Source organism: Somniosus microcephalus, chromosome 10 (assembly GCF_052327205.1).
Source record: "Somniosus microcephalus isolate GS21.2 chromosome 10, FLI_Smic_1.0, whole genome shotgun sequence".
In the NCBI taxonomy this organism is placed as follows: Eukaryota; Metazoa; Chordata; class Chondrichthyes; order Squaliformes; family Somniosidae; genus Somniosus; species Somniosus microcephalus.
The window spans coordinates 24,593,928-24,621,200 of record NC_140996.1 but is presented as its reverse complement, the minus strand read 5'-3'; the positions used below and the strand labels follow the sequence as shown (position 1 = coordinate 24,621,200).

Here is a 27,273-nt window from a genome sequence, read left to right as displayed (position 1 = left end):
CCTGCTGTTGAGGTAGATGTCTTCTGTTCCAGCAAGCTAAACGGGCTGCAGCTGACGCTTTCTGTTTGCACTCTTCTAATACTGTAATTGGGTCCCTGATCTTGCCTCGCATCCTCGCATGCCTAGGGAGAGCACTGCCCAATGACTAATGTAAATGCTGGGGAGCCGTGCACGGAAGATAGGGAGCAAACCGATAGACAAAGTAAAAGGGTCTAGATTTGCAGATTTGTCTGTCTAGGCTCATCTGCAATTTGTGAAATTAATCTTTTACAGCCCAAGTAGATTGAGCCATACTTGGACTTTAATTCCCAAACAAACTCTTCTACAAGCTGTTGAGCAGCACTAGCAGCTGCTTCAGTGTCGTGTCCCGAAACTCTGAATAACATTAAGCCCATCTGGCACAACCACAGATTCTTTGTCTTTGTTTTTTTGCAATAATTAATTTGATTAAGAGTGAGTGTGTTTGGGAAATTAAGTGCCACGAGCTTAGAGCTTGGGTCATTTCAGCCTGAGTGCTACTAAATGAACACTGCTGTGAAGTACACGGTAAGTACAGCCAAGCACTGGTGCAGAGCAGGCATTGAACACTTTGTACCCGGACAATGTGCTGTAAATCGGATACGCACAGTAGTAGAGAATGAGACAGAGCAATATAAACCAGTACCACTTCGCACCAGGGGGGAGAAATTGAGTCGCGCCCCCTTTGGGGTGCTAACTTCGCCGGGGCGCTACTTTTAGCGCCCAGGAAAGATTAGCGACCCCGCGGCCGAAATTGAGTGGTAGCGCCCCAAGAGGTAAGCGGGGCACTACTGGAAGCGCCCTGCCTCCCTCTGGGGGCGCTGTGATGGAATATCATGGCGTGCCTCGGTATTGCAGGCCTTCCTCCCCTTCGTAAAGGGGAGGGGCCTTGCGCAGCGTGACCCGGGGCCCAGCTGGGCCACCGGGGATCGGAGTGCCGGCAAAAGAGCCCGGCACTCAAGAGAAGTGCTCATGGAGCGCAGCCGGCACTCCGCGGGGGTGGTGGGGCGGGTCAGGAGGCCGGGGACGGCAGCGGAGGTAGGTGCTGGCAGGCAGCCAGCAACAAAAATGGCCACCCAGCACCTCGCCTTTAAATAGCGCCGCCCCGGCCGCAGGTACGTCCCCCCCTGACCCCGTCGGACGTAGCGTCCGGCGGTAAGTCAGGGGGCGCTACCAAAGATCGCGAGTGGGACGCTGTGCATGGCGATGATGTCGTCGCCGGCGGCACAGCGCCGCAGGGCGCTAACGGTTACCACCGCTGCTAACCTCCCTCTGAATTTCGCGGGAGGCATTGGCGGCACCGCGCCCGGGCGCTAGTTGCTTTGCGCCCCGTTAGCAATGGGAGGCGCAAAGCAACCGAATTTTTCCCCCTATATGTTTGATTTCTAGGATTCTGGGATGTTATTGCATTGTTCTCATTCCCCTGTCCCTGGTTACCAGGTCATTTGTAAAATGGACTTATTTACTAATTAACAGTATTATCTATATAGGAGTGTTTACAAGATAGAAAGGAATTACTGAAAAATGGGAACCACTAAAACTTGCACCTTGAACATTATAAATAAAATGGGGGTGGGTGAAATCAGAAAGTGAATACATCCCTCCTTTGTACACCTTAGTTTTGATCACCACTGTTCAGATGGTAGTTATCCCTTCATTACCAGGTTCTTGACTCACTGTAATCTCCAGAACATTACCCTGTTATGCGCCTACCTTTTCCTCACTGCTGTTGAAACTTTAATCTGATTCTTCATTACCTCACGGGTTGACTTTTCTAGTGCTCTCGCTCTCACTTTCTTGCTTTCACCCTTAGAACTGCGAGATCAAAATTTTCAGATGACACCAAACTCGGAAATGTAGTCAACAGTGGGGAGGATAGCAACGGATTTCAGGAAGACAACCGTTGCAAGCAAAAAGGTTTGAGTTAGGCTCCTGCAAGTTTCCATTCAAATTAATTAACCTTGTTGGCCAAAGCATCTGAACTCCTGCAGTTGTGGAGCACTGGAAAAGGCATTTTTGGACTTTTATAAGCTACGCTTCTGTTGTGTACAAGCTGTTTACTGGACAAGATTTTCCTCAGTCTGCTTTCAAGTTTCCTCTCCCCACAAAGTGTATCATTTTGAGATGCTGTGTTATTTTACCTCTACGTTGCTTTAAGTGATCGTTCCCCACCCTTTTCAAAAACGACGGCGTTTAAAGATAGCAGGCGGGTTCGGCTTTAAATTCTCAGTCCGCTTGAAGAAAAGGTCGATAGCAAAATACTGCAGATGTTGGAAATCCGAAATAACAACAGAAAATGCTGGAAAAACTCAGCAGGCCAGGCAACATCCGTGGAGAGAAATTTGAGTTGACGTTTCGGGTCGAACCCTTCTTCAAAACTGGAAAGAAAAGAAAACCGATCGAAGGCAGGGCTGCGATCGGACAAAAGAAGTGAAAGAAACAAAAGAGCTAGACGAGATGGCAATAGGCTGAGATTAGGTGTAAAGTGTACTGGCAGGGCAAGAGATAGCTGCCAGGTGTGAGAGAGAAACAAAAGGAAAGGGGGGGGGGGGGGGGAGGGGGGAAAGGAGTGGAAAAATTACAAGAAAAAATGTGTAATAGGGGCCGAGGTTATCATCTGAAATTGTTGTCAGCCGTTTTGGCATCTCCTCCACTGCATTGTGCCATACCTAACACTGAGCGCACAGCGGGGCGAGCGATGCAGTCTGCTGTCAGTCACTCTGTCCGCTGCCGTTCTTTGCCACATCCCAGCTTTTTCTTCTAGTTTGCCTTGTAAAGGTGCGACAGGGTTCTGGTTGTTCTGCTACATCGTGCCAGTTATCCAAGAAAAGAGAAATTCTATCCCTTTAGCATATCACCTTTACCTCCCTAGGACTGTTTCCTTTCCAGATCTGGTTGCCAGATTGTTAATGTCTGGATCCTTTCCACTGTCAAATGTACCTCTGACAATGTCAATGTTAAAGCATGCTTTAATTTTTATTACCTAATCAGGTTAATAATAAAACAGTTTCACACAGGAGTCTGCCCTCTCTGTGGTAGCAATAAATATACTTTATGCTTAAGCTGATCCTCCAGCATGCTGAAGCCAGACAAGAGAGCCTGTTCTAGAAGAGAACCCAAGGCTGTTGTAGAAATAGTCTGAGCATTCACTCAGACTGAGTTTAGGACCTGTGTCATTGGGCGCTCTGCTACAGATGTCCCCTGGAGTTATCATGTGTTGTGCAGTTCTGTTAAGTGGTCATTAACATTGCACAGATAAGGGTAATCTCATGAAATGCTTGTGCTCAGATACAATCTTCCTTTAAATGCTGGACCCCTGAGGTATAAACCCTTGGGCTCCCCAACTGATGGAAGGATTTGCTCCTCCAGCCAGCAGTTTCCACTGCCATTATCTCCAGCTTCTGCTGGCTTACGCCCTGTGATTCACTCTGTGTACACTCCTCAACGGACTACCTAAATCCCCCGACGGGTGGAGTCAGTAACGCAGGGTTCTGGGAGGCATTTAGTTCTTTGGAGGCAAAGGGGACTGTGTCAAGTTCAGAAAAAGAAGGGGAACATGTACTAGAATGCTGTTTTTTTACAATATTTACTTGGAGTCAGGCCACACGACGTTTTTGCCTAGTAAGAGAGGAGTGTCCTCTTGCCTTTTTCTCTTTAGCCGCATTCTGAAGGTAACATTTTCAGACTGCTTTTTATATGACCCTCTCCCCAGATACTTCAGACCCGATTGGCTCTATTCCCAGTCACTTGTCGATCATGCTGCTCCGCTGATTCACGGGAAATCTTACGTTCGGCGATATGCAAATGATTTTGGGTGGAAACTTGCACGGTATCTTCACTTCAGGGAAAAACAGCGCCATTTCAAGCGCAATTTGCGCGCTGTTTCCTGATTGCGCCCAAAGCAGAAACTCTACCCCTATGTATCATGGTGTATGCCGGCGTGGGCGGGTGGGGGTTATTGGTAGGGGGCAGTGAGCGAGTAGGAAAGGAGTACCAGCCCCAAGCTTGGGGGAGGCCTTCAATTTCATCCCCTCCCACTCCTTTTATCCGCCCTGTGGCAATCATTTCACGTTGTCAAACCCTCATCCCATGCACGTCTACTCCCTTCGACTATGTGCTGCCTTCTCCTGCGAGCAGAGAAGCAGTCCTGAAGTATCGGGATTACATGAAGAGATACTCATTGGTGCTTTTTTCCAAAGCCACCCTCTTTAACGGAGAACATGCTCCACAAAAAGAATGGAGTTATTTTTTAAGAGTTTTTTTCATTGAGTACAATGGTTTGCATTTTATATAGCACGTTTAACTAAAAAAAAATGCTTCACAAAAGAGTCAAGAAAAACGGACATAACATAAGAAATAGGAGCAGGAGTCGGCCATTCGGCCCCTCGAGCCTGCTCAGCCATTCAATAAGGTCATGGCTGATCTGATCGTGGCCTTGACACCACTTTCCCGCCCGCTCCCCATAACCCTCGACTCCCCTGTAGATCAAATGTCCGTCAATCGCCGCCTTGAATATATTCAATGACTCCACCTCCACAGCTCTCTGGGGTAGAGAATTCCAAAGATTCACGACCCTCTGAGGGAAGAAATTCCTCCTCATCTCCGTTTTAAATGGGCAACCCCTTATTCTGAATCTATGCCCCCTAGTTCTAGATTCCCCTGCGAGGGGAAACATCCTCCCTGCATCTACCCTGTCAAGTCCCCTCCGAATATTATATATTTCAATAAGATCACTTCTCATTCTTCTAAACTCCAATGAGTGTAGGCCCAATCTGCTCAGCCTTTCTTCATAAGACAGCCCCTTCATCTCAGGAATTAACCTGGTGAACCTTCTCTGAACTGGCTCCAATGCAAGTATATCCCTCCTTAAATAAGGAGACCAAAACTGTACGCAGTACTCCAGGTGTGGTCTCACCAACGCCCTGTACAGTTGTAGCAAGACTTCCCTACTTTTATACTCCACCCCCCTTGCAATAAAGGCCAACATTCCATCTGCCTTCCTAATTACTTGCTGTACCTGCATGCTAACTTTTTGTGTTTCATGTATGAGGACCCCCAGATCCCTCTACCGCAGCATTTTGTAGTCTCTCTCCATTTAAATAATAATTTGCTTTTTTATTTTTCCTACCAAAGTGGATAACCTCACATTTTCTCACATTGTAGTCCATCTGCCAAATTTTTGCCCACTCACTTAACTTATCTATATCCCTTTGCAGACTCTGTCCTCCTCACAACTTGCTTTCCCACAGCAAACCAAAGAGGGAGAGACTACAAGGGGTGACCTAACGCTTGGTCAAAGAGTTAGGCTGGAAAATGGGGAAATGGAAGGGTTTAGGCAGGAAATTCCAGAGACTGAGACCGAGGTGATTGAAGGTGTGGCTGCCAATGATGGGGTAAAGTGAAGGGGTGATGCACAAGAGAAGGGGTCAGAGGACTGGGAGCCAATGTGTGTCAGCAAGGATGGATGTTATTGTGTGGGATAGGATACTGGCAGCAGAGAATTGGATGAGCTAATGTTTATGGAGGACGATGGATGGAAGGCCACCAGGAGAGCTTTAGAGTTAATAGAATCTGGAGATGACCAAGGCATGACTGAGGGCTTTAGTGGCAGATGGGCTGAAGTAGGGGTGGCAGTGAGTGATTGTACAGAGATGGGAATAGCCTGTCTTTGGAGATGATCATGGGGTTGGAAGCAGAGCTCCGGGTCGAATAGGATGCCGAGGTTGTGAACAATCTGGTTCAGAATATAAACAATATCCATTTGACTCTGTAGCCATTCTTCTGCTTTAGCTAGTATTTTTTCACCAGCACACACATGGTTAACCTATTCATCAAATTTAGTAACAAGTTATGAAATTTGGACCTAAAAATTCGGTTGCTTTGCGCCCCCTGTTGGCGCCCTAAGAGGACACTAGCGCCTGGGCGCAGCGCTGCCAATGCCTCCCGCAAAATTCAGCGGGAGGTTAGTGGTGGCGGTAACTGTTAACGCCCCGTGGCGCTGTGCCGCCGGTGATGATGTTATCGCGGTGCGCAGCGCCCCGGCCGCGACCTGACTTACCACCGGACGCTATGTCTGACAGGGTCAGGGGGGGGGGCCTACCTGCGGCCGGGGCGGCGCTAATTAAAGGGGAGGTGCTGGGCGGCCATTTTTGTTGTTGGCCGCCTGCCAGCACCTGCCTGCGCTCCCGTCCCTGGCCTCCTCTGAAGACACCCCCCCCCCCCCCCCCCCCCCCCCGCGGAGTGCTGGCTGCGCTCTGTGAGCCTGGCACTTCTCTTGAGGGGGTGCGACTCAATTTTTTCCCCGTTGGTTGTTTAATGTTTATAGTGACAAATTGGAGTTTGTTCACCAATAAAACAAATGGACATTTTGGCTCTTGTTTCCGAGCAGGTGAGCGTATTCATGCAGGTGGCCTACAGTGGCTGTCTCTGAACACTCAAGGGACTAGGAATTAGTGGGGCGAGGGAAATCAAATGTAATTGAGTCATTGACAGATTGACTTATTACATGAATGAAATATTAATGCAAGTTGCCAGACAATTCGTTCACTTAGATGGCTGTCATGTTTCTTGGCAGACTGATAGTTGCAGAGGTCTGTTTTTATAGGAACGTATCTATTTTCTTTCTGTTGCCTGAGGAAAGCAGTGCTTCATAAACCCATATCTTGCAAACGGCATCTTTGACTGGGCAATCAGTTGAGACGCCATGTGGCTCACTTTCCCAGCTCAAACAAACGGCCTGATTTTATGGTAGCTGCGGTGAAAGGTTTCCTTTCAGTACTTTGTCATCAGGGAGCTTTCCTCCCACCTAATTATATTTCTCATTATGTAGCATAAATATCTCTCAAGATTTGAATCGTTAAGCACAAGAACATTTTTGACAGTGGAGAGACTGTGAGGTTCCATAAAATCCTCTGCTTCTCATTTAAAGACGAAAGGAATGACATTCGCTCTCCACTTTCTTTTCATTTACGTATATTTTTGGAAAGTAGCCCTCACCCTTCCGTGCTCCCTGTCCCCTTGCACGCTCCCTGTCCCCTTGCACGCTCCTTGCATGCTCCTGGCTCCTTGCACACTCCCTGGCCCTTTCTGTGACTGCGCGCTCTTAAATCAGGGTGTTGCTGACTCTACGCAGGGGCCACCTTTTTGTGACTACATTTTGTAGATTTTTAATATCATTAACCCTAGGTTCATTTATTAAGAGTTTTGTAAAGTTGGAGTTTCTGTGAGCGAGGCAACAGATTTGCCTTTCCACTGGGTTTCATTCACCACCGACTCGAGGCTGCAGAATTAATGTAGCTCTCGTCTTTCTGCTTTTGTTGCAACCGTCGTGAGCTCAGCGGGATTTATTTATCTGCCATGGCTTTGGGTGTCCAAATAAGGAGCTAAACCGAGAAAAATAGAATCAATTTTTTTTTTAAAAAGCTCTAGGAGTTGCAGCTTAAAGAGCCTGTCAGAGGTAAATCCTATTAAAACTGTAGCTGGTGCAGAAGTAGGGTAGCGATAGGACAGGAAAAGCATTATTCTTTGCATGAAGTATTTTACCACTTTTACAGTTCCCTCACCGAAATGCTACACTTTTAGGTGGCGTCCTGGATTTTTTTGTTGCGTGATTTATTTTTTAAGAAAGAACGACCCAAACTGTGTTCCTGGGGGTGGGGGGGAGGTCACAATGAAATACAACCCCTCGGTTCCCAACTTCTATTAATCCTTTTTGAATTTTATGTGGCGAGATTATGCTAGTTTCTGGCTTTTCTCAAAGGGTGGGTAACCAGAGGACTCGGATTTAAGGTACAGGAAACTCTTTTTTATACGGGACCGGCGTGGTGCCGGTTGATCAAAAAGTCCGTATTATAGAGAGGCATACTTACCAAGGTACGAGAGCCCCGTACACTGCCACAGATCCAGGAGTCCCTGTTACACCGCCACAGATGCAGGAACCCCGGTTACACGGCCACTAATATATAGTAAAACTTACCTGAACCTACTCCTGAATTTTGCTGGTTGAGAGATTTCCGGATCGTTAGGTGTCGGTTAAAAGCGAGTTTGTCAAAAGAACCAGAGGGGAGATGAGAATTTTTTTCCATGCAGCGAGTTGTTATGATCTGGAATGCGCTGCCTGAGAGGGTGATGGAGGCAGATTTCAGTAGTAACTTTCATGATAAATACTTGAAGGGTTTTGCCACCAACTCCATGCTTTTTCCTTTTTGTTATTGGAACCCCGTTCAGTATTAAAGGTGCAGCTTCCCCAATGGGACTCTGGCCTAGAAATTGGAACCTTTAGCGCCGACCGTTAAGGCCGGTTTTTGAAGAAAAAATGGCGGCCACCTCGCTTCCACCCACTTCCGGCGCAGAACGCGACAGCCACCATATTGGGCAGGTTTACCATGCTACTTTAGAATAAGTTACACCCGAATAACTGACTTCAATTGTCTTTCAGTTTAGTGCAGTAATTCTTTAATATGATCCAGATCGAGCTGGCTTTTTTTGATGTTGCTTAATTTAATTTATTTTTTGATCCTTTTCATCAAGATCCCGCTTACATCAAGAAAATGCTGATGAACCCGCTGAAGAAAGAAATATTAAGATTTATAGAGGGGCTTTTTTGTTCTTATTGAAAATCTTAACTTCTCAACTGGTCTCACATCTCATAAAGACGGGAAATGGTAATTTGCATTGACCTGGGGAATTGGGAGGAAGCAGGGTGGGGGTGTCGGTGGGGGAGGCAGGGGGTGTAACTGTTAATAAGGTGATTGCCTGAGAACGCCGCACAGATCCTTTAGACCCGACCTTCAGCCTCTTGCTGATGTTACCGTCGGAAAGAGCATGCTGCACGGGAGCTCCTGCGCTTGTTTCAGTCAGCGGGCAGCACCAAAATAACGGTGCCGCCTGCGCTCTTTTCACGGCTGCCGTTAACCTCGGCCCCGCGGCAGCACCGCCTGTATTCGGGCTTAATCGAAGTTCTAGGCCTCTGTTTTCCAGTGTCACTGCCCAACATAAGTACGGTATGAGTCATCAGACCACTGTGTCTTCGTGCGCTCCCTGGCCCAGTAAGACATTTTTATCGTGCTTTTGGCACATGTATAATGTGTCAGCCGTAGCTCAAGGTGGCAGCACCCTCGCCTCTGAGTCAGAAGGTCGTGGGTGTTATGTCTGCACACTGGGTTACAGTGCTGCATTAGAGTTACTCTAGCACATGAAGTTTGATAGTGCTGTTATCGTTATATTATGTCTGACATTGGTGATAGGTACTCGATTGCCTTGGCCTGTAGGGGTTAGTTGGATCGAGCATTAAAATGACACAAGTTGATTTCTACATGCTGTCATTGAGTTATCCTTGCAAAAGCAGCATTTGGCAACGAGGATGGGATAAAATCTCTCTTCCACCACCTCCTCCCTTCCTTGCACTACCCGGTGAGCCCCGATCCCATGCGTTCGCTGGTTACAGTCCTTTGAAACCTACCTCATCGCTCTCGGACTAGAAAATGTGAGTGCAGCACGGAAAAAGGCACTGTTATCCCATTGCTTGGGAGCGGAGGGCCAGCATGTTCTTGGGACATTATGGACAGCAGACTCAGTACAAACATATGATGTGGCTGTGGCTCTGTTAAGCACACAGTGGGTTCAAGTCCCACTCCAGAGACTTGAGCACAAAATCTAGGCTGACGCTCCCAGTGCAGTACTGAGGGAGTGCTACACTGTCGCTGGTGCCCTCTTTCGGATAAGATGTTAAACCGAGGCCCCGTTTGATCCCCCGGCACTATTTCGAAGAAGAGTAGGGGAGTTATCCCCGGTGTCCTGGGGCCAATATTTATCCCTCAACCAACATCACTAAAAACAGATTATCTGGTCATTATCACGTTGCTGTTTGTGGGATCTTGCTGTGCACAAATAGGCTGCTGTGTTTCCCACATTACAACAGTGACTCCACTTCAGGATGTCCTGAAATTGTGCAAGGTGCGATATAAATGCCAGTCTTTGATGAAGATTAGAGAGCACATCAGCTAAGTACAGAATAGCGATCTTTGCAAGGAGACCATTAGGCTTCTAGGGGGAGAAATTGGGTTGGTTTGCACCTCTCGTTAGCGCCCCCAGTGGGGCGCGGTGCCGCTAATGCCTCCCGCAAAATTAAGCAGGGGGTTAGTGGCGGCGGTAGCCGGTCGCGCCCCGCGCCGCTGGCGATGATGTAATCGCCATGCGCAGCGCCCCGCTTGCACCCCCTGACCTATCGCCGGACAATATGTGCGACAGGATCAGGGGACCTTTTTGCAGCAGTGGTACTTAAAGGGTAGGTGTTGGGCGGCCATTTTTATTTTGGCCGACTGCCAGCGATCTGCCCCCTTTCCCTTTATTATTCGGGGTGCCGGCCGCAATCGCTCAACCTGGCACTCCTCTTGAGTGCCGGGCTGTTTTCATGGCACCCCGCTCCCTGGTGGTCCCGCAGCGCTAGGCCCCTCCTTTAATCAGGGGAGGGAGGCATGCAATGCCGTCGCGCGTGGTGCTGTTGCATGTAGCACCGCGAATGTCAGTAGTAGCGCTCCAAGAAGGAGGGGGAGCATTTCCAGCAGCCCCTCACCTCCTGCTTGGGGTGCTACTACTGAATTTACTACTACTGAACCCAAAAGCGACAACACCCAATTTTTCCGCGCTAATGTTTGAAATTCAGGAGTTCAACTTCAGTTTTGATAAGCTGAGGGGGACCTTGGCTGTTGGTATTGTGCATGACTAACTGTGTCCTGGTGATGGAGAGGTGGAAAGGACCATAATAAAGCATGTAAATGAGAAATTTGCCATATTAAACTGTTCCCTCTGCTGACGAACCATTTATAATTTGCCCCATAATGGATTATATTCACTCGTACGTTCTAAGAGTTCCCAGTACAACTTGACAATAAGGCACTGGGACTTTCAGCAGCAGCACAACATAAATCAATCAAATTTATCAGGTCTTGAAGTGATGATTGGCCTGGTAAACTTGAGGTGATCCAAAACTTGGCTGCCCGTGTCCTAACTCGCACCAAGTCCCATTTACCCATCACCCCTGTGCTTGCTGACCTACATTGGCTCCTGGTTAAGCAACGCCTCGATTTCAAAATCCTCATCCTTGTTTTCAAATCCCTCCATGGCCTCGACCCTCCCTATCTCTGTAATCTCCTCCAGCCCCACAACAGCGCCCCCCCCCCCCCCGCCCCGAGATAGCTGCGCTCCTCTAATTCTGCCCTCTTGAGCATCCCTGATTATAATCGCTCAACCATCGGTGGCCGTGCATTCTGTTGCCTGGGCCCTAAGCTCTGGAATTCCCTGCCTAAACCTCTCCGCCTCGCTACCTCTCTTTCCTGCTTCAAGACGCTTCTTAAAACCTACCTCTTTGACCAAGCTTTTGGTCACCTGCCCTAATTTATCCTTATGTGGCTCGGTGTTGAATTCTTTTGACTTTTAATACTCTTGTGAAGCGCCTTGGGACGTTTTACCACATTAAAGACGCTATATAAATACAAGTTGTTGCTGTTGGAAGATTCAAACCAGTCATCAATCTTAGCAACAGGTCACTGACGGCTGTTTGATCCATGTCGCAGGTCTGACCTGGTCGAGACTGTGCCAGCCCCAGCGATTGCATTGTCATGAAGCACAAGCCTGCTCTATCGTGCAGCTGTTCTGGAGACTGTCTGTGACAGACAGCTGTTCGCCAGAGAGTGTTTTGTCAGCTGTGGACCCTGTGGTCTGATGGCCATGCAGTTTTAATTTTCAGGCCTAAATTACACGCTGAAATCTCTTGGTGCCAAAGCTATCTTTCAGCTGTATACTGTGTTTTGTGTCGTATCATGTGGTTGTGGTAAACCCATCTTTTTCACTTGTCTCTAATGGCTAGTTTATTTAGGTTATCGCTGTATGGAGCCACGGCAACGGCTTTAACAAGCCTGAAACAACATTTGATTGCTTCGCAAATATTTATTTGATCCTCAAAGGGATGCAGCCAGATACTTTCTTTTACTCTTTCCTCTTCCTCTTTTGTAGGTGCTGACTCTCTTATTATTATTATTATTATTATTATTATTATTATTATCAACTTTATTGTCATTGTTAGTGCACAAGTGCAGTACAACAAAATGTAGGCTTGCGGCTCCCGAGAGTGTACATTTTGATTAAGACATTTAACATACATTTGGCTTGTAACATAAACATAAACATAATAAAGTGCATTGACAGATGTGCAGGCTTTAGAGTTTATTAGCAGAGTTCAGTAGGATGACAGCCCTGGGAAAGAAGCTGTTCCTAAATCTGGTCGTACGGGTGCGAATGCATCTGTAGCGTCTCCCAGATGGCAGGGGGGCGAACAGACTGTGGCTGGGGTGGGTAGGGTCTTTGATGATGGTCAATGACCTCTGTAGACAGCGTTTCTGGTAGATGTTCTCAATGGTCGGTAGCCGGGTGTCGGTAATGCGTTGGGCAGTTTTGACTACCCGCTGCAGGGCTTTCCGGTCATAGGAGGTACAGCGGCTATACCACACTGTGATACAGTTCGTCAGGATGCTCTCTATTGTGCAGCGGTAAAAGTTAGAGAGGATCCGGGGTGACAGGTTGCATCCCTTCAGCCGCCTTAGGAAATATAGGCGCTGCTGGGCCTTCTTCACCAAAGAGGAGGTATTGAGGGACCAGGAGAGGTCTTCCGTGATGTGGACTCTGAGGAACTTAAAGCTGCCCACCCTTTCCACCACAGCCCCTTGTTGTCCATACATTGCTGGGTGCCCTTGGGTACCTTGTGCAAATGGCCCTCCTTCAGGTCTGAGCTCAGACAGTGAATGTTGGCCGAATATTACTACGTTAGGCAGTTAAAATTATAACAGCAACAACTTGCACCTGTAACATCGTAAAACGTCCCAAGGCACTTCACTGAGGTGTTAGCAAACAAAATTTGACACCTCTTCGGCTAAGCTTTTGGCCACCTGATTTAAAATCCCCTTATGTGGCTCGGTGTCAAATTTTCTTTGATAACCTCTCCTTTGAAGTGACTTGGGATGATTTTTACATTAGAGGCGCTATATAAATGCAAGTTTTAATGTAACTCTCTCTCTCGGAGGGGTGCTCTGGGCTGTCAATCTCTCCCTCCCCATTAATGCTGGTATGGGACGATCTGTCATGCCAACAGAGTGGCCATTTTGGTCTGTATCAGTGTTGTCATCCCCTTCACCAAGATATGGGCCGTGATTTTGCTCACCTCGGCGGGGCCGTGGCAGGCGACATCGGTGGCGGGTCCCGACCCCGCTGCTGGCTCCATACCGGCCTCCGACATGACTTTCTCTTGATGGGGCTTCTTAAGTGCGCCCAGTGCGTTTCCCGGCCAATTCGAGGAAGCGGGTCTGGTGACGTCATTTGATGATGCGTCATCAGCCGGTTTCCTTAAAGGGACCATGGCCAACTTTATTTTGACATTTGTGCTGTCAGTGTTCTACAGCCTTAGGTGCTGCAAACACTGACCAGCACTGCACAGAGGCACAGGGCTGCACCCAGGCTTTCCCATTATTCCCTCTTATTCCCTCTATATGCTTATGGAGGGAGTCACAGCACACAGGGAGGTCCTCTTCCCTTCCGATGGGTGGAAGAGATCTCCCCAGGAGATCAACACAGCCTGGTTGCACATTGCAGAGGAGGTCACAAGCAGGGATGTGGACAGGAGGACCTGGGTGCAGTGCCACAAATGTTTCAATGATCTCAGTAGATCGTGAAACATTAGTACAAAGCCACACTCGACCTCATCCTGCTGTGCCTCACATCACATCCCCATCACTCTGCCTTCCCTACCCTACTCCTGCACATCTTTACTCACACCCATTTACCTTTCACCTCCACCCATCCCTCTCTATCTACATTATCCCTTCCCCATCTCACTAGCCACACCTCATATTCACCCTCATGCTAGTGCAATCATACCAACTAACAACATACAAGGGGAGCCACTTGGGTGTTTTATGCAGTGTTCATGTAATGTGGTGTCAAAACATTGAAACTTTTATTTTCAACACTTTGTGTTCTTGGACAGATTTGTGTGCACCTTTGGAAATGGCTTAGTGAGTTGGTGTGAATGGTGAGACATAGCGGTATCCCCGCAATGGTGATGAGCATTGTAGGGATGCTTTATGGTGTTGGTGTGGGGTGGTGCCAATGTGGCCCATCATGTGGCAGCCAGGGTGTACAGCGTCAAGTGAAGTAAATCTGGCCATGGTGAGGCCATCCCTGGCCTCTCTGGCAGCACTGTGATCAGGTGCTGATGCTCTGTGTCCTGTGCAGCATCAGGTGATTGCGGAGAAGGTTGGTGTTGTTGTTGGTTCTGCTGGTGTGCCTGGTGCTGCTGGTGTTGGGGCTCATTGTGGTGGGATTCTGAGGACCAAGGTGAGAGAATATAAAGGGCACCCATGCTGATGGAATAGATGGCAGGTGAAGTAGAGATGACAGAAGTGATCTGTCAGTGGTGGGAGAGGTAATGAGGTTCGACTGGATGGAGACTTGGGCAAAGACTTGCAGCATCCTGAATCTGTTGTGGAAATGCAGTGAGGAAGAGCTTGTGGCTGAGGGAAGATATCTCTGTAAGGTGGGAGCTTTTACTTTACATTTGAAGCTGTCAACTCAACAGCTGATTCAATGGCCACTGAACTCCCGCCTCAGCTTGACAGATGTGGTCCACGACCAGCGAGGACCCCGTGGACGAGCTCTCAAATGCAGAAGGTGAGCTGAAATTCATTCTTAAGTTGCTCTAAACAAGCCACTAATGACCTCAATTGGGTTCCCTGCTGTGACCCCGCCACTGCCTGTCGGGTCTGCTCAGCGCTGACAGACCCGGCATCGGGGAAAGGCGCGTGGCGGTGGGTTCACAGCGGGGTCCTGACCTGCTAGGGAAAAAAAACACTCTCCCACCCGACCCATCACCGATCGCGCCGCTGACCCCCGAAAAATCCAACCCATGATGTTCCTTCCAGTGGCCATACTAAGAGTTAGAGAACCATTGAGCTAAGCCTGAACCATAGGCAGCACTGGAGTCTAATGGATGTGAGTCAAGCACACTTGCCTTGTCACTTGAGATGTAGTGGAGCTTGTTCTTAAAGAGTGAAGTTCTTTGTTGGTATTTTAGAAACCAAACTGTTGAAAGAGACATATTTAACATTCTTTTGTTTATTTTGCTGTTTAAATATATTGAAAGTTCAACGGGAATATACACTGGGTCTAGTGTAACTGATTTGTTGGAGTTATTAAGCCAGACGGGTGCCAAGGAGCTGAATTAGTCAAACCGACTGGAAATGACACACTTGCTGAAGTGCTCTGGATTAATGAATTAATTTCTACTGACGTCAGTATCTCCTTTAACACTTCGGACCAGGAGATACTGTCACACAGTGTGGTTGATGATGCCATCCTGCACAGTTTTTAGGTGAAAGGAAATTAAATTACAATTTTTTAAAAAACAAAGCTACGGAAAAACAAATGACGTTAAAGCGAATTGTAGTTGTAAGTGATATTGTGAATTTAAAAAGGGGTTTCCAATCGCAAGGTTCTCTCTCTAATGTCTCCAAGATAGCTACCGCAACCCCCAAAAAAGTCACTTCGACAGCATATTAAAGTGCTGCGTCAATTCAAGTGTTGTAATTATATTTACTTCAATTTTAAACCCCTTCTTGAAACGGACAATTTTTTTTCTCTCCATTGATTGAACGCCTGAGTGTTTTCCCTAGTTCATGCTGAGCTAGTATGCGAACAGTCTGAGCATGCCAGTAAAATGTAAATGCATGCCACACGAACCAAACATTAACTGGATCTGATTACAGTTAATAATAAAAGTGACCTTTTACAGTTGAAGGTTTTTTTAACCCCCATTGTGTCGCCACCGAAGGCAAAAAAGTAAAGCCAGAGGCCTCTATTCTCTATTCTCTAAAAACTGCACCTCCTGTGACATCCCAGATGATTGCCCCGCTCCATTTTGTACGGTTTTCAGCGGCTGTGCACTGCTGTGTTCCCTGATGCAGATGTGTGCCTCATTAGTATGATTGAAATGTTCTTGCTGGATACAGTTGACCAATAGTGGAGCATTAAGTATTTTACCAGTTTTGCAATTCCCTCACCGAAATGCTACACTTTCAGGTGGTGCCTTGGATTTATTTTTTTGTGTGATTTACTTTTTAAAAAAGAGGGACTCAAAATGTGTTCCTGGGGGGTGGGTACAGTGAAACATAGCCCCTCGGTTCCCAGCTTTTAATAGTCCTTTTGAATTTTATGTGGCAAGGTGATGCTAGTTTTTGGCTTTTTTTTTCCCAAAGGGTGGGTAATCAGAGGACACAGATTTAAGAACCAGAGGGGAGGTAAGGAGAATTTTTTTTTTTATGCAACAAGTTGTTATGGTCTGGAATGCGCTGCCTGAAAGGGTGATAGAAGCAGATTCAATAGTAACTTTCAAAAGATAAATACATGAAGGGGCAAAAAAAACTGCAGGGCTATGGAGAAAGAGCAGGGGAGTGGGACTAATTGGATAGCTCTTTCAAAGAGCCGGCACAGGCACGAAGGGCCGAATGGCCTCCTTCTGTGCTGTATGTTTCTATGTTGGGCAACCAAAAACAAATCGCCCACAGATAAATCTGGAAAATGAATTGATTTGTACTCATCCCTCTCAGGTGATGCATGTTCTTGGTAAGACATTGTGGATTGTGTGCAAGGACTCTTGAAAGTTAATCTGGATTGCTAAAATAATAGACATGTCTTTAGCACTTTTTAAGTCAGTAAGAAGTACTTGAGACATCACAACATTGGCGCTGTGGGATTCTTACTGAGGCCAAGTCTGAGGACATTTTTTATTCATTGATTTTCTTCCTGCTTTCTTGACCTCTTGTGGGTTGGACTTCTAAGGCACCCTCTAGTACCTTGCCTAGATGGTGATTATTTGTGAGAGAACTTCAACAGTTGAGCGTTGGCAGGTTGTGTGACTGCAGGGGCACTGTCCTCATGTGCAGTTGCAGCCAGGGGTCACTGTATTGTGATCAAGAAGATCATCCTGGTTGACTTTCTCCCCCCTCTGACCCAGGGATCTTGAGGTCAATTACAGCTGCCCAGCGAACTCAACACAGACCAGCCTTCGGATCTGGATTCTTCATGGAGTGTGTGGTTTAACAGTTCACTAGATGCACAATACCAATAGAGAATAGCTTCATAGGGCAAATTTCCCATTATATGCTTTATTATGATCTTTTTCCACTTCGCCATCACTAGGACACATTTACTCATGCACAATGTCAACAGCCAGGGTCAAAACTTTGCTTATCAAAACTTAAGTTGGACGACTGAATTTCAAATTATACAATTCCAATGTTCTCCTTGCAAAGATCACTATATTTACCAGATGCTCTGGCTGATCTTCATGAAAGCAAGAACTTGCATTTATATAGCGCCTTTGTCGACCTCAGGACATCCCAAAGTGCTTTACAGCCAATTAAGTAGTTTTGAAATATAGTCACTGTTGTAATGTAGGAAACGCGACAGAGAATTTGTGCACAGTAAGCCCCACAAACAGCGATGTGATAATGACCAGATAATCTGTTTTTGTTATGTTGGTTGAGGGATAAATATTGGCCAGAACACCAGGGATAACTCTCCTGCTCTTGTTCAAAATAGTGCTGCGGGATCTTTTACATCCACCTGAGAGAGCAGACGGGGCCTCGGTTTAACCTCTCATCGGAAAGACAGTACCTAGGTGGCACTTCAGTAGTGACACTGGTACTGAGGCATAAAGGTAGCATTAATTTTTTCAGCCATAACATAATTGTCAATATGGAATGAAAATAAGGTCACTTCACCAATTAGGATAGCAGAAACGAATCTCAAACACCAGGGTTAATGTTAATGTTGAGGTTGGCAGTGAGGTCCCATGTGGGTGCTGTGTCGTTCAGTAAAATAGCACGTGGGCACTGCGTCTTGTAATGATGTTCCTTGAGGCTTCTTTCTCACGAGATAGCTTGTCGGTGCCGTGTGGCATGGTGAGGTGGCTTCTGGCTGCGATATCGCTCCGTGACATAGACGGCCCTGCCTGGTGAGATCTGGTTCTCAGCTATGCCACCACGGTGAGACACCAAGCAAGAGGCCAGGTACATCCCTGGAGGGAAAGAGGGTAAAAATCACAAGCAATCCACTTGGGCCGCGATCTCCTTTTTGCATGCCTTCTTTTGGCACAAGCTGAAGCCTGGGGCGAGGAAGAGAAAGAAAGAATAAACAGTGATTGCAAATATCCCTCACGCAAGAAACTCGCACCATATTAAACAAATGTAAGAAGTCACACAACACCCGGTTATAGTCCAACAGCTTTATTTGAAATCACAAGCTTTCGGAGCCTGACGAAGGAGCAGCGCTCCGAAAGCTTGTGATTTCAAATAAAGCTGTTGGACTATAACCTGGTGTTGTGTGACTTCTTACATTTGTCCACCCCAGTCCAACTCCGGCATCTCCACACCATATTAAACAACTCACTGTGCAAGTGGTCTATTTATATCATAGTTATTAAAAACAAGTTACCTTTTGATCTGATTTGGTGGTGGGCTTTTTTTGGATGGCTGTTAAATATAATCAAGTTGCACCTTAGAATCCTTTAGTAATAGTGATGATTGCCACGTGTTATGGATATCATCAGTTAGCGGGCAGTGGCCGTGGAGGGTACCCAGTGTCCTGGCCAATATTTATCCCTCCACTAATGCCTAAAAACAGTTTATCTGGTCATTATCACACGGGTTGTGTTTGTGGGACCTTGCTGTGCGCACAAATTGGCAGTGAAGTGACCCCTACACCAGCTGGTTGCCGTGGAGGTTTGTAATACTTGATTTGATTTTGATTCAGTGAGTTCCGCGTGAAGGACAGCAGGAGTTTGTTTGTTCAGTACTTTATGGAGCGCAAGCCAACAACGAGGATGAGAGTTGCTGCGGTTACAGCGAGCGTTCTCTGCTGTTGGTAGCAGTGGACGGGCTGTTAGTTTTCTGGTCAGGCTGTTACCTCATGGATACGGAATAAATTCCACATCCCATCTACCTGCAGCAACACAGCCAAAATAAATGATGCAACTTAACAGGTGTTAGTGGCCATTTATTAAGAATATATAAGAGAAAAGGTCACACAGTCTATTGAAGCTCATCCATTTCCTACACACCATTGGTGGCTGTGCCTTCTGCTGTCTAGGCCCTAGGTCTGGAACTCCCTGAACCTCTCCACCTCTTTTTACTCCACTTATTTTTTTATCCACACCTTTGTTTTGGTTTTTCCCTCCCCCCCCCTTTTTTTTTTCTCTCTCCCACATGGCAGCTGTCTCCCATTCTGCCAGCGCATTTCACACCTAATCTAGAACCGTCTTTTGTCTCCACTAGTCCTATCACCATCTCGTCTCGTTTTGAATACCTCTTAATGTCTCTTCTCTTTTGTTCTCTCCCAGCCTGGCCTCTTAATCTATTTCATTCCCTGTGCCTCTTTAGTCTTGATAAAGGGTTTTGACCCGAAACGTCGACTCTAATTTCTCTCCACGGATGTTCACAGAATCACAGAAACCCCACAGTGCAGATAGAGGCCATTTCGGCCCATCAAGCCTGCACCGACACAGATCCCACCCAATCCCCTACACATATCCCACCCTATCCCCGTAACCCCATGTATTTAATCCCCCTAACACTAAGGGTCAATTTATCATAGCCAATCAACCTAACCCGCACATTTTTGGACTGTGGGAGGAAACCGGAGCACCCAGAGGAAACCCACGCAAACACGGGGAGAATGTGCAAACTCCACACAGACAGTCACCCGAGGCCGGATTCGAACCCGGGTCCCTGGCGCTGTGAGGCAACAGTGCTAACCACTATGCCACCGTGCTGCCTGGCCTGCTGAGTTTTTCCAGCGTCTTCTGTTGTTATTTCTCTCCACCTCTCGACCTCTCTCTCACCTTTTTTAGAGGCTCCTTAATACCTGCCTCTTTGACCAAATGTCCTAATATCGCCTTATGTGGCTCGGCGTCAAATTTTCTCTCTCATCGCTCCTGTGAAATGCCTTGGGACGTTTTAATACATTAAAGGCGCTATATAAATGCAAGTTGTTGTGATGAACTGGGTTGACTTGTAGTACCATGCACGTTTGATGAAAAACCCTCCCGGAAACAACTTGGTGTCAAACTTTGTTTTTATATTCGCAAAGCTGTGTGTTTGAGCGGATTATGTTTTAGTAAAAGTCTGTTATCGTTAAGGATTTCCCTTCAGCTGAGGTTGGTTTAAGCTTTACAAAAGCCCTATTAACAGCAGCGTGTAAATGTCAAGGTCTGCATGCTTGGGATACAGTCAGTTCTAGCTGTGCCTGAATGGATCTCTCTCCTGTGTGCTGTTACCCTGTGACTGGGCAGACTGTTGGAACCAGCGTTCTGTTGTTTAATGACAAATTAGAACCATCAAGTTGACTAGCTTGATGGGAGCGGGCGGCTGGTTAAAATGGTGGAAAAGTACTTGCCTCAGGCTACCAGACGAACTCCTAGCCACCTTCATATTAACGTCGCACTTTTCAGAGGTGGCCGAGATGCTTTCTGTAGGAAGGCAGGGTCCCGTGAATACATAAGGATTAGTGTCCCACTACCAAGATAACTAAATATTGGAGCAGTCCTGCCCAGTGTCGGACCTGCCAGTAAAACCCGCCGGCAAACGGATCCGGGGCCAGAAGAGGCCCAGGAAATTAAGTAGCTTTTAATTTTTTGTTCCCTTGTGGGTCAGGAGGAGCGGGAGTGCTCCTCCCAGCCCCACCAGGGAATCTTGGGGATCCCCTGCTCAATGTAACATTGCCCCCCGGGCTTCCCACCTCCTCCACCCCTACACCCCCACCCTGACCGCAATGCCTTCCTGACCCTCCTCCTAAGCCCTTACCCAACTGCTGGCGATCGTTCCTTCAGGTCCCCGACGCTTGAACCCTGATGCCCAAAATCCCCACTCCCTCCTGCCGGCCAGCTAGCACTTCCTGCCAGGCTCGGGCAGGAGTTTGATTTGGGAGGGGGGCGAGGGAGAGGGGGGACAAGACCTCGTGCTGCGGCGGGCTGGCCGGTTGGGAGTTAAAATCCGGGCTCGTGTGCTCAATGGTCTCCTCCTGTGCTGTAACCTTCGGTGGCCCTTCAGGACTGCAGGTTAAAAATAGCCGTTGCAAAGCATACGTATGGGCACTGAATACAAAATCCAAGTGATTGTACACATGTATAAGGCATTGATTAGGCCACAGATAGTATGTGCAGATTTGGATGCCCGATTATTGGAAGAATCTTGGTGCCATGTCAAATGCACAGTGAAGATTTACTAGGATGATATCAAAAATGAAAGAAGACAGTTATTCCAGGTAATAGTTTGCAGGGCTATAAGGAAAGACTGGCCTAATTGGAGAGCTCTTTCAAAGAGGCACGATGGGCAGAGTGGCCTCCATCTGTGCTGTAAGATTCTATGAATTCCAAAAATCACAGGGCTACAAAAGGCACCTGGGAATGCAAATTCTAGATTGCACATCATTCGATAAGGCCGGTGAATGGAGTTGAGGCAGAAGATCAGCCATGATCTCATTGAATGGTGGAGCAGGCTCGAAGAGCCGAATGGCCTACTCCTGTTCCTATTTCTTATTTTCTTATTCCTGGTTCTTGTAAAGCAAGATTTTTATTTTACAGGAACATCTCTTCAGAATGATTCGGGAAAAAATGGGAATAAGTTGTGCACTCTAGCCAGCAACTGCAGAGCAAGGCAAAACAAACTTATATTGCCTCATAAGTCTGGCAAAAACTTTCAAATAAATAAATCCTGAAGTATTGATTTATTTTATTCCTATAAAGCGGGACCATTCAGTTAACTCACTGATTAAACGGCTATGGAAATGGATTAAATAAATACACAGTTAATCATTATTTATTGGACTAGGGTTGTTGCAGCTGTGGCGAGCCAATTGCCAGGGAGTATCCCAGTAACTTCTCCTGTGTTCCCGCTCTTCCAGTGACTGCTAGGGTCAACTACTGTATTCATTCCAGGAGCAGAGCTGCCAAAAATGCCCTTCTCTATGTATAGAAAAGTTTCGGGAGGCATGTGACACACTTCAGATGTTACACTTTCTACAAAATACCTGGTCAGTTATTATTTGTTGGTGTTTTACGAAAAGTATTATTTTTATCTAATCAGTGTGACATACACTTTCAAGTGTGACACTTTGAGGTGTGATGGATGTGCACTATAGCAAGACTTTTATTTATTTTCGTATTGTATACATATATATTTATATAGAGAGAAAAAGGTGTTGCATCGAGCATGTGTTGACCACATCGGTGATGTATCTGTTGCACAAAAATGTCCCGTTGGCTCATACTTTCCAGAAAACAAGAAACAACATTTGCTTCACTGACACTGCGCCTGTCTCTCGCAAAATTCTTTCCAAATCTGTCAGCCACTGTGCACACTCCTCCCACACCCCCCGCACCAGGAGCCGCAGTGCCAAGAGTTTTTGTTTTGAAGGTAATCACATTATAAGCTCTTTGAAGGGCGAGAGGTCGTTGATCTACGGAATCCGTTTCAACGATCCAGAAAAGGTTGTGTTAGCAATTCTTGTCGGATGTCAAATACCGATTATTTAGTCTGCTCGACATCCAGAGAGCCTCAGTGCACACTCTGTCCGCCGACTGTTAAAAATTGCTACGGTTTGAATGATCAGGCAATCGAGAGCAAATCGTTGGATCATCAAGTTTTAAAGCTCGCAGACTTTCTCGTCAGATCCCCCGCTTTGCTTTGCTTCTACACGTCAGAGGGGCAAAGTGAGACACTATGAGGGTCCTCTTCCAGGCAACTTTCAGCACATTCCGTAACTCAAGTTGTTCAAATGGTCTACGAGGATTTAGTACTTCATCTTTTTTTCATGTTGAAACAGCTTATGGGCAAAGATCCCACGCCATCTGCAGGGCATTGCACACAGTGGGCGGCCTATCAGATGGCAGTGCACTTGCGGCTTTCCAATAAGCTGCCCATTGTGTGAGGGCCCACCTTCTAGCATGGAGTCTCGCAGAACGTAGCCCTATATATTGCGGTGGTTATTGTACTTTTAGTATCCCACTGTGCCTCCTCTTGTATTGTTTCACATGCAAACAAATATGACTCAGTAGTTTTAGCTTGTACACATTGGCGTGGCGATTTTGCTACTTTCCATTTTTGGAAGCGTTGGGAGAACACGGGCTGCCTCTCTGGTGTTCTCCAGTGAACAATTTACTGTGATTAGGTGTTAATCGTTAAACTTGGGCCTGCTCCCATACACGGTGGTGGAGAAGATGCATGCCTTGGCTCATAAGGACCTTGGCATCCTGATGGTAACTACAGTCTAGCCTTGAACACAGAGTAAAGGTATTGGGAGAGAAAGCCTGAACAGGAACAGGGGTTACATTCAATTGTACACCATTCTTTGCTCATTCTCATTTTGTAGGTAATTCTGGCCCAAGTTTCTTGGGCCAACTGCACATGGAGATCTGTTTGTTCAGCAGGAATAAGGTCAGCTGTTTGTGATCTAAATTTTAACCCCTTCCTCTCACGGGTAAAAGACACCCGCTTCAGTGGTGTGATAGGGACAGACAGTAAAGTGGCAGTTAAAGCTTAAAAAAAATGACTGAGTAGCAGCGTGCAGGGTTGCTTGTGTCTGATGCTGTGGCCGGCACCTACAGAAGACGAAAGTCAGCACATTCTGGTACTTGAGCAGACGAGTAACCTAGATTGAAAAATAATTGCTTATGTCAGGATTGTGCCCTGCACACTCTGTAAATCAAGTGCATTTACCACGACAGTGAAGTACAGTCTATTTATTGCCACAGATGATTTTACAGTGGCTCTGGCAGTCTTGTGTACTTGGCAAGTCAGGTGACAGAATTCCTAGTGTGCCCTGGACCTCCAATCCTTTCACAGTTATAAATAAGTAGGCCAGAAATTCGGGTCGGAGGCTCCCCGCGGGTGCAAGCCCCCGACCTGCACTTACCTAGCGCGCCGGCCGTTGTGCTGTGGACCCGCGTGGGATTCCCATCCTGGGCCTCCTCCAACTGCCGGCGCGCAGTGCTTGCGTATCCCAGGGGCACAGTTAGTTCGAAGCGTCCCCTGGGATCACGTGGGCCATGGAGAGCCAATCGTAGCAGGGAATCTGTATTCATAGATTTGACAGAAAGACCTGTCAAATCTATGAAATAGAGATCGGCCCCAAAACATAACTAAAACTTCAAATAAATTTTTTTTTAAATCACATTTTTAAAATAACTATAAATTACATAAAATAACTATTTTAAACAATAATTTAAATTTTTGAAAAAATACAGTTTTTAACAGGGCTAAAAATAAACTTACCTTTCTTTAAAGTATTTAAAAATAATAAACCTGTGGAAAAAATGTTTTAATTTAACTTAATTCACCACTTACCTTGTTAAAAGCAGGCCTTGCGACAGCTTTTTAAAAGCGTAGCTACTGGAGACTTACCCTCCCGGAGAAACCTGGAAAAAAAACGGAAGTTCCAGGTGTACGTGCGGCCTCTCCGGCGCACGCGTTTGACCTGTGAACCCCTTCCTTCAAGGGAACGGAAGTTCCGGTTTCCCGCTCATGTGCAGTGCATGCACGAAACTGGCACTTTCGTTGGCCCTACGTATGTGAGTACCCAGCGCGTACTCACCCGTGGGGACCCGAATTTCTGGCCCAGTGATTGAGGCTGCACGACTTCTCACCAGTGCCTGCTGATCAATCACTCTTCACTGGGCAGGACGGTTAACAGAGCAGACAGTACTTCGAAACTTCTCAAAAATATTTTTAGAAGTTAATTATACTAATGCTTTAAATCATTGCAGAGTACGGCAGCAAACATTACCATAGTGAGATTATTTATAAATAATTATTTGAGTGTCAGCTGTGGCTCAGTGGGTAGCACACTCGCCTCTGAGTCAGAAGGTTGTGGGTTCAAGTCCCACTCCAGGGACTTGAACACAAAAATCCAGGCTGACGCTCCAGTGCAGTACTGAGGGAGCGCTGCACTGTTGGAGGTGCCGTCTTTTGGATGAGACGTTAAACCGAGGCCCCGTCTGCTCTCTCAGGTGGACCTAAAAGATCCCATGGCACTATTTCAAAGAAGAGCAGGTGAGTTCTCTCCGGTGTCCTGCGGCCAATATTTATCCCTCAACCAACATCACTAAAAACAGATTATCTGGTCATTATCACATTGCTGTTTGTGGGAGCTTGCTGTGCGCAAATTGGCTGCCGCATTTCCCACATTACAACAGTGACTACACTCCAAAAAGTACTTCATTGGCTGTAAAGCGCTTTGAGACATCTGGTAGTCGTGAAAGGTGCTATAGAAATGTAAGTCTTTCTTATGGCACCTGCCCCCACCCCCCCCCCGCCCAATAGGTTACTGTGGGTAAACGCACCGCTTGCTGTGACCTTGAGTTAGACAGACCAGGAAGTTCTTGGGTTCTGTGCTGAATTAGCTGATTTCAGTAGGGTGCTACAATACACTTCAGGAACCCTCGGTTACTGAGGGCAAAATCGACCACTGTTCCTGCTCCTCAATGCCATTTGGTGACTCTGAAAACTGCATGTCTGTCTAGACATTGGCGTATGTTAAGGCTTGTTTGTAATTATCTTCCTGTTTCTCCCCCCCTTCATGGTGTAATCATAGAATGATACAGCACAGGAGGAGGCCATTCGGCCCATTTTGCCTCTGCCGGTTCTTTGAAAGAGCTCTCCAATTAGTCCCACTACCGTGCTCATTCCCCACAGCCCGGCATTTTTTTTTCTTTTCAAGCATTTATCCAATTCCCTTTTGAAAGTTACTATTGAATCTGCTTCCACCACCCTTTCAGGCAGCGCATTCCAGATCACAACAATTCACTGCGTAAACAAAATTCTCAACTCGCTTCTGGTTCTTTTGCCAGTTGCCTTTACTAACCGTCCCTTCTGCCACTGGAAACAGTTTCTCCTTGTTTACTCTATCAACACCCATCATGATAATGGGTTGGTGTTTCTCACTGTTCGGACTCCGACGTGAAGAATGTCCACATGGACAAGGTACTGGCGGACTGGCAGCATCTGTGGATTCGTAGCCCAGAAAGAGTTTAAGGGGGAAAAATTTGGTTGCTTAGCGCCTCCCGTTAGCTCCCGGGCGTGGCGATGTTTGCGCCGCTCGTGAAATTCACCAGACATTTTGCGGCGGCGCTAAACACTACTGCCACGATTTCCTGCGCCGGCAGACCGTGACATCAGTCGAGCGTGCAATGCGCCGGTAGCGCCCTGGACTGGATATTGAGTGGCGCCCCCTGCCTTAACGCCTGCCGCTAGCAACGACATGTTGAGGGGAGCATTTTGCAGTCGGGAAGGGTCTGGGGGAGCGCTATTTAAAGGCAAAGCTTCCTGCCTTTTTTTGTCGGTGTCATTTTTGCACCACGCATTCTGAGAGAGAGAGAGAGAGAAAGACTTCGGGAGAGATTCAACGCTGTGTGAAGGAGTTTTGGGTACTGAGCAGCACATTGCAGGTTCATTTTGATTTGACCTTCCTTGCATCGATTTAGCAGAGACTATGGGGGCTGCACTCTGAGCTCTTTCCCTGGGCCTCTCCATTGTTCTTTCCAGCAGATTTAATGTACAGGTCTCTCCAGGCTGAGATTCAAGGCTGCAATGAGCAGGATGTGGATGGAGAGCAAGATCAACCCACCCCTTTAAGAACTGGCTGGCACCAGTGTGTCTGTGTTCCATTGCTGACTGACATCACATGAGCTTCGCCAGCGCTCTGAGTTAGCGCCTCACTGCTTGGCCTTTGCGCCTTAAGACAGGTGTGTAGCGCCTGATTTAGTGTTCCAATCACCTCCAGGGGCGATAAATGGCAAGTTTGCAGTCGGAGGCGATAATTAGCGCCAGGCGCTAAACTTTGCGCCCGGACGATAATTGCGCCCCAATCGGGGGTGATAGCGAATTTCTCCCCCTAAGTCTCCAGAAGACAGGGGGATGGGGAGTGCTGTGCACATTACTGTTAGCCTGGCTGGCTGAAAGGAGAGTAACCTGCGAGGTAGTGTGTAGAGGAGTGGGGTAACCTGTGGTAGTTTGCCGATCATGTTCTTGCCCCACAAGAGGGGCTGATAGCCTCATGTTCACAATTATAGGAGTTCTGTTTGTGATAATCTAATTTCACCGATGGGCAGATCACTAACTTTAGTGGAGAAATAGGAGCATTTGATGAGCGGCATTA

The 27,273-nt window shown here is 47.0% G+C and overlaps 1 protein-coding gene and 1 long non-coding RNA gene across 6 annotated transcripts in view; one reads left to right on the top strand and one right to left on the bottom strand.

Moving 5' to 3' along the window:
• The window catches only part of tbc1d4 (TBC1 domain family, member 4), a 318,286-nt gene that overhangs the window by 39,182 nt on the left and 251,831 nt on the right, over positions 1–27,273 (top strand). The gene's annotated exons all lie outside the window — the stretch shown is intronic.
• The window catches only part of LOC147111468 (uncharacterized), a 31,380-nt gene continuing 16,222 nt past the window's right edge, over positions 12,116–27,273 (bottom strand). Inside the window, exon 3 of the long non-coding RNA XR_015079696.1 lies at positions 12,116–18,229. This is a non-coding gene — a long non-coding RNA (uncharacterized LOC147111468). The remainder of the gene's footprint in view (positions 18,230–27,273) is intronic.